This window comes from Eschrichtius robustus, chromosome 19, assembly GCF_028021215.1.
Source record: "Eschrichtius robustus isolate mEscRob2 chromosome 19, mEscRob2.pri, whole genome shotgun sequence".
Lineage (NCBI taxonomy): Eukaryota > Metazoa > Chordata > Mammalia > Artiodactyla > Eschrichtiidae > Eschrichtius > Eschrichtius robustus.
The window spans coordinates 8,819,316-8,832,128 of NC_090842.1; positions in this window are offsets into that span (position 1 = coordinate 8,819,316).

Here is a 12,813-nt window from a genome sequence, read left to right on the forward strand (position 1 = left end):
ACTCACTATGCTGGAGAGTCTGCAGAGAGACCGCACAGAGATGCCCAGGGAGCCCCAGATGTTCCAGCTCCCCTCTGGTCAAGTCTCCCCAGCCTAGCACCAGATATGAGAGTGAAGCAGCCTTTGAGATGGTCCCAACCCAAATCAGCATCCACCACAACTGCATGGGAAACCGCAACCAGAACTGACCTATCTCTCCCGAATCCCTGACCCATAGAAACCATGAGAGATAATCTATGAGTATTGTGGTTTTAAACCAGTAAGTTTTGGGGTGATTCATTCCACAGCGATAGGTAACTAATCAGACTTAGACAATAATCTGACATATCCCTGGGCCACCTCTAATTCCAAGTCTGTGCTTGCATCATCATCATTCATTACAGCCAACATAATACGACTGAAGGTTTCTTTGCGGGCAAGCAGGGTTCAGGGATGAAGCCAGGGTCTCGGATAATACAGCTACTCTCTCACCTCTGATGCTCCTTAAATGATGACTTATGTATGTACATTGTGCCTTTCATTTCGTTTTGCCCTGTGTAAACACATTTCTCTAACCTCATTATTAACAGTGACCAAGTAGAAATTCATCAAGAAAATGAGAGCCGGCTCTTTAACTGATGACTGTGAATATGGACCCGGGACAAGGCCCTAGTGAAGCACATGGCTGCATTGCTTTTACATTTTTCCTCTGATGTTTTTTCCTGCCACTAATTCATAAAAGCAGACATAGGCTCTATTTAAGACAGTGCAAAAACCTCTGTAAAGGAGGTGAACACAGACAATTGTTTGCTACTTAAACATTACTGGAATTTAAAAAAATGTTCCTCCTTAGGACGTTAGCTCCTCTTTGGATTGACTTTCCAAATTCACTGAGTAATCTGGCACAACATGGAAATTAATAGATTGTCTCACTAATTCTCCATTTTCATCCATAATAATAGGTTCAATAATTAAGCTTAGAGGATATTATACAGGTTATGCCTAAACAGAAAAATCTAAGACAAATATCATAATCTGAGAAAGTCTCTAGAACATACATACTTGTTTGTGCATTTGTTGAGGTAGGTGGTGTGTGTGTGTGTGTGTGTGTGTGTGTGTGTGTGTGTATCTCCTACCATGTGGCAAGCATTGTACCAGCCACTAGAGATGCAATGGTAAAAAAAAAAAAAAAAAGGCACATGTGGTTCTCATCCTCATGAAATTTATAGTCTAGTTGAAAATATAAACCCTAATTGGATACACAAAATATCATAGTTGTTGTTTTGAGGATACAGAACAACCAGAAGTTTCTTGTATGACTGATTGAAGAATACATTTGAACAACCACACTTAGAAAACCCATTTGGCATTATCTACTAAAACTGGATGCTCTTGGGTATGTACCCTGCTAAAATGTGTACACATATTCACCAAAAGGCATAACTAGAATGTTCATAGCAGCACTATTTGTCATAACTCCAAAATTTAAGGGCCATAAAGATGTCCATCAATAGGAGAATGTATTAAAAATTAGGTATATGCATATAATTGAATGCTATACAGCAATGAAAACAATGACCTGCAAACTATACAGAGCAATACAATGAATCTAACCAACATAACATTGAGTAAAAACACCTACTGTATCATTCTATTTATATGAAGTAGAAAACTGAAAAGCTAATCTGTGCTGTTAGAAATAAGAATAGTGGTTTTCCTTGGTGAGGAAGTGACTAGAAATGGGCTTGGTGGGAGGGAGAGGGTGAGTAGGGAGCTTCTTGGAGCTGGTCATGTTCTGCTTTTTGATCTAGGGGTTGTACCATGCATAGGCTCATTTTTCCATGCATTTTTCTGTACGTATGTTATATAGTATTGTGGAAACATAAAATGATCGATAGCTCCCTGTTGTCGGCAAGGATGGTCCTAAGGCTGTGTGAAGGAAGGTTCAAACTCTTCACGATCAAGTTCTAGTTTACCCTTCCTGCCTTCCTTCCTTCCCATCCCTGCCGACATCTACCCAACTGAACTAACCCCCATTTCTCAAACAAAGCATACCATTTTCTACCTTCTCCATTCTATAAATGGGGTTTTCTTGCCTGGAATACTCTATTTCTCTTCCGCACCTCCCCACCTATAGTGTCCCTTCTCATCAGATGCCCAAGCTCAGCTGTAGTATTAAATTAAGCAGGAAATCAACCCAAATTGGTCTCTCCACTCCCATATTCCACCTCATGTGCGTTTCAGTTCCTTTGCTATATTTCGTATTATGTTGTATTTAAAATGATCCATGTACATATCTGATCACCCACCTCTCAACCCCTACAAACCCTAGACTGTGAGTAACTTCAGCACAGGGATCTTGTCTAAGACTTCATTTACTCCCAATAGGCTGGTGTAGTTCCTGGTGCACCGTATGTGCTCATAAGTGCTTGAATAACAGATGCACAAGTGAATGCTAGAATGGAACTGACCTGGGATACGTGTACAACTCGGTTTCCAAATAAGGACAGGAATCTGGCGAACTGCCATTGGTAGAAAGAGCAAACCTATCAATGGTTATATAATCAGCCCAACCAGGAGATGAGATTTCTGGAGCATTCCAGAGAAATGGCAGTGATGTAGGTTGGAGTGTTGGATAAAGAAATCTTTGAACACACAAAAAGGACTTTGGAGTAAATGAATGTTAAAGGCAGTTTCCATGCAGCAGAAAAATAGTTATCTCCCTCATAGCTATTAAATTCATTTAATTCATGCATGCATGCATCATTCATTCATAGCTCTTTATTGAGCAGTGACTATATGCCAGGTTCTGTACTAGGTGCTGGAGATCACAGGTGACTCAGTCACTGCCTATAAAGGGAAGAAAAACCTGCAAACTTACTCTTAGGTTAATCTAACTTGATTATTGAGAATCAGGAAATGTCTGTACCATTTCGCCTTCTCTTGGTGTCTTTGGTACCAGCATTTTGTTTATATGAAACATTTCTAAATAGTCCCCAAAGCACTACCAAATTTATTCCTTTATGTATTCCATCAAATTTGTAAGCAGATAATTACACTAACCAAACAAAGAGAGAAATTTTAAGTAAAAGTTATTCTCCATCCAAGAAGACAAAATATGTATGTTTTGATTCTCTCCAGAAAAGGCTTCTAACTTGCCATTGGGAAACATTCAGAACGTTGAGAATCTTGGTCGGCATTCTTTCTGCTTGGTTGTTAAGTAGGTCATCAGGAGGGAAGTGTTATGGTGATAAAATGTGACCTGTTTTATAACCTTAGTGTCTGTTACTGTCAAAAGTTCCTTTGCCACTTTGGGGACCTATTTTCTTTAAGTATTTAAATATCCTGGAAACCAGAATTGACTGAACAAACTCCCGTTTACTTGCTTTTCCACTTTCCTAAGTGTTAATCACAACCATTCTGATTGGTAATGGTCCGAGGGAGAATTAGCAACTTCCTCCTGTGTGCCCTTACCTTGGGTGCATCACTAGACTCGCACCTCTCTCTCCATACAACTGTGTGCTGCATTTAATCATTTGGTTGTGCATCCATCTGTCTTCCTTGACTATGAGCTTGTGGAACGAAGAGAGGGTGCCTGTTCATCTTTACATCTCTGACCCCTCATTCACTGCATAGCACATTTTGAAGATTTTATGTTTATGAAATAAACTAATGAGTGTCTTATCTTTGGCGATTTTCCAAATTATTTCACTAAATATATATGCTTTAACTAGTCTACATCATGCTTTGCTTTGCTTTTGCTCCTACTGAAGTCTCTGATTCTAAATTGACTTGGAGGGATTTTGAAGCACTGGGTTGATAAAATATCCACAGAGATTCTGGATGTTGATGCTGTAATTGTGTGAGGAAAGACACACTAGCAAAAGCAGACACAGCCCCCCAAAGAGAGAGCAAGAGGGAATGTGTGATGTCACCCCTCTGGGAATCCCGCTGCCCGCTCAAGGAGGAAGTCTGTCTTTGAAAATTGGTGTGACTCTTGGGTGCTCAGCTGTCACTTTTTTCTCACATTTATTCTGAATGAGCACAATCCATCCATCAGTGCTTAAAGAGTTTTCCAACAGTACATTGACCTTGAATGCGGCACATTGATTTTCAGTAACGCACCACAAATAGGGTCGTTACTGAGTCACCCAACAGTGAATGTGATTGGGAACACACTTCTGAAATTCCAATAGGGTGCCACCTGCCCTAGATGATGGATCAGCCTCCTGTAAACCATCAGTCCTTGCCAGGGTCTTGAAAAGGGTGACACCTGTATGAAATTTATCATTATGTACACCACCAGGCAAAGCATAAGACCGTAAGTGGGCTTTTCCACAATGGTGGGGCCTCTCGGGTAAATGGCCTGTTTTGTTTGCAGAGGCATTATTTACTGAAATGCTTTCCTGAGAAGGATCCACTGGTGATGGTGACAAAGATGTAAGCACTATGGGGAATTACATCTGCAGCAAAGATTGAGCGATAGATAAAAAGCCCATGTCTTAAGCTGTTAGAGGTTAACGCCCAATCAATTAAGGTGATTGTTTCTTAGATTGCATTGGACAAATGTACACACACAAAGGGGACATTAGCACAACCAGAAAAGAAGAACAAAGAGAAATTAACTGACGCTAAACTCCAAATCAAACTGGAAAATGATTTTATGTTCTTTTGAAATGCTAAATATTCTTAATGAAGAGTTTTCTTCCAAAACGAAACTCCTATATCTTTTTTTTTTTTTTTTACTTTAGTGCAAGAAACCTTAAAATAAAATAAAAAATATTATCAAGAACTGGATAATTGTAGGCACCATGCTGATTTTGCAAAAACAGAGATTTTGGAATCTACGTTTATTTTTTTTTTTTGAAAAATGATAGTGTGTTTTATTACTCTCAGTAATGCTAGTTGTCATTTATTATCTGCTCTATGTACTCACCACCCCAGGTACGTTACAGGCATTACGCTAACTTCCAAATAACCTCACCATGTGGATTTGATCTTCTCCCCATTTTACAGATGAGGAAACAAGAGTCTGAGGCCTTGAGGAAGTCATTCAGGCTTATGCGGTTATCAATAACAGAACTGAGATAGGAAATCTGGTCTTTTCTTTCTGACTTCAACCTCCACATCATCTCCACTATGGCCTGCTGTCACTCATATAGCATGAGAAGTTAAGTCTTGGGCATTTAAATATATCACCCTGTTCCAATACTGCCCACCTTAAGAGCAGCAAGTTAGAGCAGATTGCATCCTGACCCTTCATCCAAAAGGGATAACAGATGTTGCTGGGCATAGTTTGCAAAGGTGCTCCTTTGGGAGTTGCTAAGCTCATGATTATCCTTCCCTAATTATAAGCTTCTTGAGAGAGGGCAAGTGTTTGGCGGGGTCTGAGTGTTATAATTGATGCTTGTTAAATGCACACCTCAACCCACCAGTCATGTCTTCTTGCTTCAGATGCTCTGGATGTACATGACTCCCCTCTAGACCCAGGGGCTGCGAGCCAGCCAGGCAGGCCTGCCGTGATGATAGGTGAGGGCTACCACAGGCCAAAACTCAGCCCAAGCTACTCACAGAAAGGTTTGGAAAATGCTCACCTCGCTTCTTGTGATAATTAAACCCTGCGTTGGTGGGGGATTCAATGTCTGCAGCCCGAGTGAGCTTGGGAAGATTCTGCTTGTTCCTGGGTGTCTTCTCTGCCTGGCTCAGTTTCTGAAGCAGGCACAGAAGTCTGGTTCCAAAATATAGCATCATGCATTCATTCATTCATTCATTCATCTTAATCCCCACCTCCCTTCCACAATCGAGTTTGGATTTCCAGAGCTCCCTGCATGCCTCTGAACTATGAGGTTTTATACAGGCGATGTCTTCTTTGTCTTTTTATTTTGAGCTCCTGGTATCAAGCTTTGTGTATCTAGATGACCCCTGATGCGAAAGCAGAGAAAGTAACAGAGATACCCAACCATGGTCTGGAACATTTGCCTGCTCCCGTTCTTCTACCTCAGAGAGGCTGCAAGACCATGTGTCATAATCAAGGCAAAGGTTATGGCTTTTCTGTGATGGTGACATGAGGACAAGGAGAACTTTCCTGGATTTACAGGCTCATAGGGAGAACAGGGCAGATATCAAGAGGGTCCATCCCTGTGTCTTGCATACAGTAGAAATTTAACAAGTGTCCATTGAAAAACACAACCATTTGTTAAATAAATGGATGAATAAACATCTATCGAATGAATAATATCTGCAGAGTGAATGGATGCTGTAAATAGCAAAATATTTGCTGAATGAACAGACGATGGCTATTTGGTGAATGACATGACTTGGCTGGGTTAAGTTTCTCGCAGTGCTAAGAATTCAAACTGAAACCATACAGCAGACAACTTTGAATCTAAACTCGTCAACATACTGTGTTCAAAGTGCCCGGAGAGCTAAACTTCCCAACTACACAATTGATTGAATTGCCTGCATAGAAGTCTGTCCTCAAAATTCCTAAAACTTCCCAACAATTCTAGTTTCTGGGTCTAAAGATAAACCTCCTACTCATTTTTGTTATTCATTTTCTCATTTTTGAATGACGAGAAAAATGGTACCCTGGGTGGTGGGCATACTGTGTGTGTGTTCAAGGAATGAATGGGGCTTCATAAACTTCTATTCTGGGAGCTATCGGTATTCACCAGGGAAACCGAGCACATGACAAATGTGATTAGAAACGACTGTCAAATAATGACAAATAAGTTCTAATAAAAACAGACACAATCTTAACAATTACTTGAAATGCAGATATTTATCAAACAGAGTGAGATTAAAAATGACCATGTTGCATTAAAGAAATCGAACTGATGGAATTTTAAATATGCAGCTTTCTGCTCACGCCTTCTTCCTCAGCAGGCGCCTTGCAGCGAACCGGGGTGGGAGTGAATTTCAACAAAGAGTGTTCTAATGTGCCCTGAAGTATTCGCATTTTTGACCAATGTTATCTCCAGCGTTCAACACTGCAGAAAAATGAGACCACAGTGTAGAGGAGAGTGGGACAGATGACAGCCTCTCAGACTCCTACTGTGAGAAACAATGGAGAGATATACAAACAGCTGAATACGCTCTGCGTGGGTGAGAGGTGCTACCAGGCCCCTTGGAAACTCGTCGAAGGGGCGTGTATTATTAACGAAAAAGTCCAGATAGATTGATCAGTGCAAACATAACTAACCAGACATTGATGATTAGCAACACTTACTCCATCTCCCCCTACCAATTCATTAATTATCTATCCTCATCTTAGAGACTTTAGAGAAATTCCATGACCCTAGCTACAAGGCACCAGAATATTCAATAAAAAATTCACCAATTGTTTAGCTTCCTATAGAAGTGGTGATCATATTTTAAAATATTGTCACTAATAATAATAATAATCAGGATATATATATTCCTTTATTATAGTTGCCACCATGAGTTCTAACTTAATGTGAAAAAAATCTTTAAAAAGCTCTAAAATAATTAAATGGAATTGCTATCACCTACCATTTAGTGAATTATGTCTACATGCCAGGTCCTGAGCTGAACACTTTCTGGAGCCTGAAGCTTATATAAATTAGGGACTTTCTTTAAGAAAAATACTATAACATGATAAATACAAATGAGGTATGAAACCAAGTATTTAGAATGAAAAGATTACAAATCACAAATTTTAACACGTTTTCAAATACTACAAACATTCATTACTCCCAGGGTCTTGGAAGGGGCCTGTGCAAGAGAAAGGCCTCAAGGCTTAAGCCTCATGAGCGTCAACAGGTACTTGTGACACTATTTGAGATCATGTTATTTAATCCATTTCACAGTCCTACAAAAGAGATGTGACTCTTTTTGTCATGCTAGAGGTTAAGAGGTTGTGGCTCAAAGAGGTTAAATTTCTGAGCCAAGGCCACAGTCAGGATTTGAACTCGGCTCTGAGACCAAAGGTGATACTCCTGATGGTCGTATGATACTGCCTCAGCGTGAGTCTGCGTCTCCGTGACCCCTCTAGTTGAAAGTCAAACAGTACATACCACGTGATTCTAGGAATTTCAGGACTGAGTACACGGTGGTCAATATCCTAACAGTTCTCAGGCTCCATTAAAAGATTGGGAGTGAGGAAGAAAGGAAAGGAGGGAAGGAATAAAGAAAGGAGGGAGGGAGGGAGGGAGGGAGGAAGGGAAAATAATCAGGCCAACTCCCATTCTTTGATTATTAGCCTGTGTCAGGTAACAGTGTCACAGACCACGGACAGACATCTTTTTCAACTTATTGGGAGAATCGCTGACAGGATGTCTCAATGGTTGAGAGCTGCATCCTGCCTATGTTGACAATACATCATGGTTTTTTCTGGAAGAATCCATGGTCTATCCCTGAACACCTTTACCACCCAGGGGCCTCAGTTTGCACGCTGTGGCCAGAACCCACTTCTGTCTCTCTTAGATATTAACATCTGGTCACTCATACCCATCTTCCTTCAGAATAAGAAACAAGATGTCAGACTTTGGACCAGTGTCTTAGGAAATTATTTTTTCCCCATCTCTCTTCCAGCCCTCATTTAGTTCATCTAACATCAACATCATGTTTATCATCTAACGTTTAAAATACCTTAATTTACAGAGTTTTTCTTAGAATGAAAGATTCCAGATTTGTGAAGTCCGCCGCCCCAACTCCTCAACTAGGATATGTGGTGTCTTTATAGAAAAAGAGAAAAATTATCTTATCCTTAACTGCTTTGAAGAAAAACAAAAAGAAAGAAAGAAAAGAAAGAAAGAAACAGGTGGGAAACGAGGACACTGTGAACAGAATGTGGGTGGGTGAGTTTTTCAGTGAAGCAAGGTTTTCTGCCCCAGCATGTTCCGTGGCCCATGGTACTGACTCATGATGAAAGGGAAGGGAGCCCTTATCAGGGGGGAGGCTTCTTGTCTTGCAAAAGTATAGGTCTTGGTTTGGCCAAAGGCAAAAAGTCTAGTCCAAAGAGGGGTGTAGAGCCCTCTTTCTCTACCTCAAGCCAACTCTAACTCTCTTCTTACTTCAAGTCCTTATGTGCTCATATTGGACAGGCTTAGATTATGAAATCAACAATGACATCTTAGAGGTCTTCTGATGCTACATTCCTGAACTTCTGTATATGACTTGGTACCTATTTGACCCTTCTTGACTTAGCTGACCGTGAAGATGTGGTCTCAAATCCACCAGACCTACAGAGCCCATCTAGAACTTTTGTAGCTCAGCCTCTTACCAACTAGAAGGATGGTACCCATCCTAGGTCTCCCTATACCAGATGGGGCTATGTTAATTCATTCATTTATTCAAAAATCACTTACAAATGTTGATTACGCATCTATTCTGTGCCGGGAGATCCAATGGATTTTTCTATATCAAAATCTGAACTTGATCATAGACCCAATGAAAAAAAAAAAAAGGTCTGAGAACCTTACCAGCATGCACTCTCTGATGGCCAACTTTAACACAAGATCTTTGGGAAGTTGCTATAGCATCTTTGACTTCCAAGTCAGAAAGTTCCTCTTGTAGCCCATGCTCTCTTCAACTTTCACCACCCAAAACTCATGGGGCATCAGAAGCAACTTCCCAAAGGGGAGACAGGAATGAGAGTCAGAAGCCAGAAAGTTACCAGGACTCATCTTCCTCAAGACATTCTCTCTTTCCTGCATCATCATGTTTTCTCTCTCTACCGGACCATGCCCACCAGCATACAAACATATATTACCTTCCAACCTTATAAATTCTTCAACACTGCACCTCTCTGTATTGATGGACCCATGGCTGTGCTCTCCTTGTGGTCTCCTTTTCTTTTCAGTCTGTCTTGGACCCATTACAACTAAGTGTTCATGCCCACCATTTCAGTCTAGCTCTCATGGCAACCCATGGACACCACATTGCCCAATCCATGGAACGTCTCCATTCCGCATCTCACTCAACCTACACCAACATTTTGTTCTTGATTATTTCCTCCTTCTTCACTTGCCCTCAGGACTCCTTTCTTAGACCCTCCCACTGCTTTACTAGTCACTCAGCCTCAGTATCCTTTGCTGGATTTTTCTAGTGTTGATCACCTCTAAGCATTGGAGTTACCCAGGGCTCAGTCATCAGACCTCATTTCTTCTCCACCTACCATTCCTCCCTAGATGATGGCATCCAATCCCATGGCTGGGGGCTCTCTAGCCCGAATATCTAGCCCAAGTCTCAAATCCTCAGACTCAAATTCAGCTACTTTTTCAGCAACCTGAGATGTCTAATAAACATGACAAACATAATACCTTTAAAATCAAAGCTCAGGGGAATTCCCTGGTGGCTCAGTGGTTAAGAATCTGCCTGCCAATGCAGGGGACATGGGTTCGAGCCCTGGTCCGGGAAGATCCTCCATGCCACGGAGCAATGAAGCCTGTGTGCCACAACTAATGAGCCCACGTGCCTGGAGCCCTTGCTGTGCAACAAGAGAAGCCACTGCAATGAGAAGCCCGTGCACTGCACAAAGAGTAGCCCCCGCTCACCGCAACTAGAGAAAGCCCATGCACAGCAACAGAGACCCAACGCAGCCAAAAATAAATTAATTAATTAATTAATTAAAAAAAAAATCAAAGCTCAGGTCCCCCATCCAAACCTGCTCCTTCCTTATTCTCCTCCATTTCAATAAATGATAATTTTATTTTCCAATTGTTCAGGCCAGGAAGTTTGGAGTCTTCTTTAATTCCTTTCTTTTCCCACATCCATATTCAATCCATCAACAAATTATGTTAGTTCTTCTTGCCCATCCCCAGTGGAATATAGACTTCTTTTGGACAGGGATTCTACTTTGTTCAACTTTCCTTCCCTCTAGTGCTTTGAATAGTGCATACCACAGAGGTGTTCAATCACAGTGGCTGAACGGAAGTTGAAAGAAGATCTGTACCCCTAGACTTCAACACCACAACATCTGTGCTGGGCCTGTTCATGTAGTTTCTTCTAGTACGATAGTGTTTGCTTTTATCCTGCTTAAGACAATTGATAATTATTTATTGTCCTTGTATTACTTAATGATGTCTTTTCTATGTGACATAAGACTCATGAGAATAGAATTGTGTGTCTTTTTGATCACAATCTTACCCACAGATCCTTGTAGAGAGCCTGACACATATTCAATATAGTCATTCATTCATTCAAAATGAATTTATCAAGTATTTATTTTGTTTCTGGTTCTTTGAAAGGCACATAACTCAGAGATTCATAAGAATTATTTTCCTAAGAAGATATTGTATTCTATTGACAGAGAAAATGATTGAAGCAAAAAGTTGCATATGCATCTATGAAAGTATGTAAAACACTATAATTATAGCCAAAATGCTGTAGGAGGGAGACACACACACATCCCATAGCACCAGTGAAATCAGAACATTTCACACAGGAAATGACATAACATAGGATATAGGCCTTGAAACAAGGACTTGATCACAGGAGTTTTTCAAGAGGATGGTGAGAAGGAGAGAAGAGGCAAAGGCCATTCAGGGAAATAAGAAAATAATATGCAAAGGTCAGCAAAGGTCAGTGTTGGCTATGACACTTCGGTGTTGCAGGAAGCAGAGTGAGTGATAGGCATTGACAAGAGGTTGGAGTTTAGTTTTCAAAGGGACCAATGTAGAAACCCATGAAAATTCCAGTGTCTTCTCTATGGTCCCTCTCCAAAGCAAGTCGTTCATTAGCCAAGTCCTTTCGCCTGGGCTACCACCATCCCAAGCTTCAGCTAGAGCACTGGGGACTAGGAATCCTCATATCCAGATACGCTGGTGTCAAACACATTGCTTGAACATATTGTGCTCTTTAAGACCTTTGAGTCTTTTCCAATGATAATTAGAATAAAATTCTAACTTTCCCCATGTCTAGCAAGGTATGGTCTGGCCTGGCTAACTCTTTAATCTCATCTTACACCACTTTCCGCTATTCCCGATACTCAGATCCCTGGATTTTCTCAGTTCCTGAAACTTATCAGCCTCTTTCCCAGTTTGAAGGCTTTGCCCATGCTGTCCCCCATACTGGGAAAAATGCTTTAGCTGGCTCCTCTGCGGACTGCAAAGCTCATCTTAAGTGATGAATCCAGAGAGGCCTTTCCTCCCACCCAACCTATGTTTGGTCCCACCATCTTCTTGTCTTTCTTTGATCCTCATTTGTTTCCTTCTCAGCTTTTACCAGAGGTTATGATTACCTTGTTTTTCTGTTTTCTTATTTTCACCATCTCTGCGCTAGAATTTAATCTTCATGAGATCAAGTATAGCTTCAGGGGTAAAGAAAACTCTGTCTCATTCAACATGATTGCCTTGGCATGAATTGTCTTTACTACTTGTTTATTGGAGGAATGATTATTTAACTGAATGCATGAATGGATAAATCCACCACTAGTTTTGCCCCTCATGTGTAGAATGAAGCGCCACAGAATTAGGGATGGGCAGTGATGGCCTTTTTTTTTTCATGGATGAACAGGATATGCCTGTTCAACTGCAGGAGGCAGGGGTCAAGGGGCAAAGAAGACTCAGGCAATAAAGATTTTGAGTGAATAAAAGATGTATTATTACCCATCATCTTTGATCCATGTGTCTGTGTGACCCGAGTCCATGGTTCTCTTGCTGGTCATCCAAGTGGCAGCAAAATCTTACCTGGAAATGTCACTGCATAGATTATCTCAGGTGTGGAACTGCTCATTCAGGGGATGTGGGGAGGATGACCAAGGCCAAGGTCAGCAGACAAGCTGCCCGGCCGGCTGGCTGCTTTGTGTGAGCTTCCTGTTTACCCTGAAGCTCTGTGTCCAGCCGTTGTCCTTCCCATCTCCCTGCAGAAGAA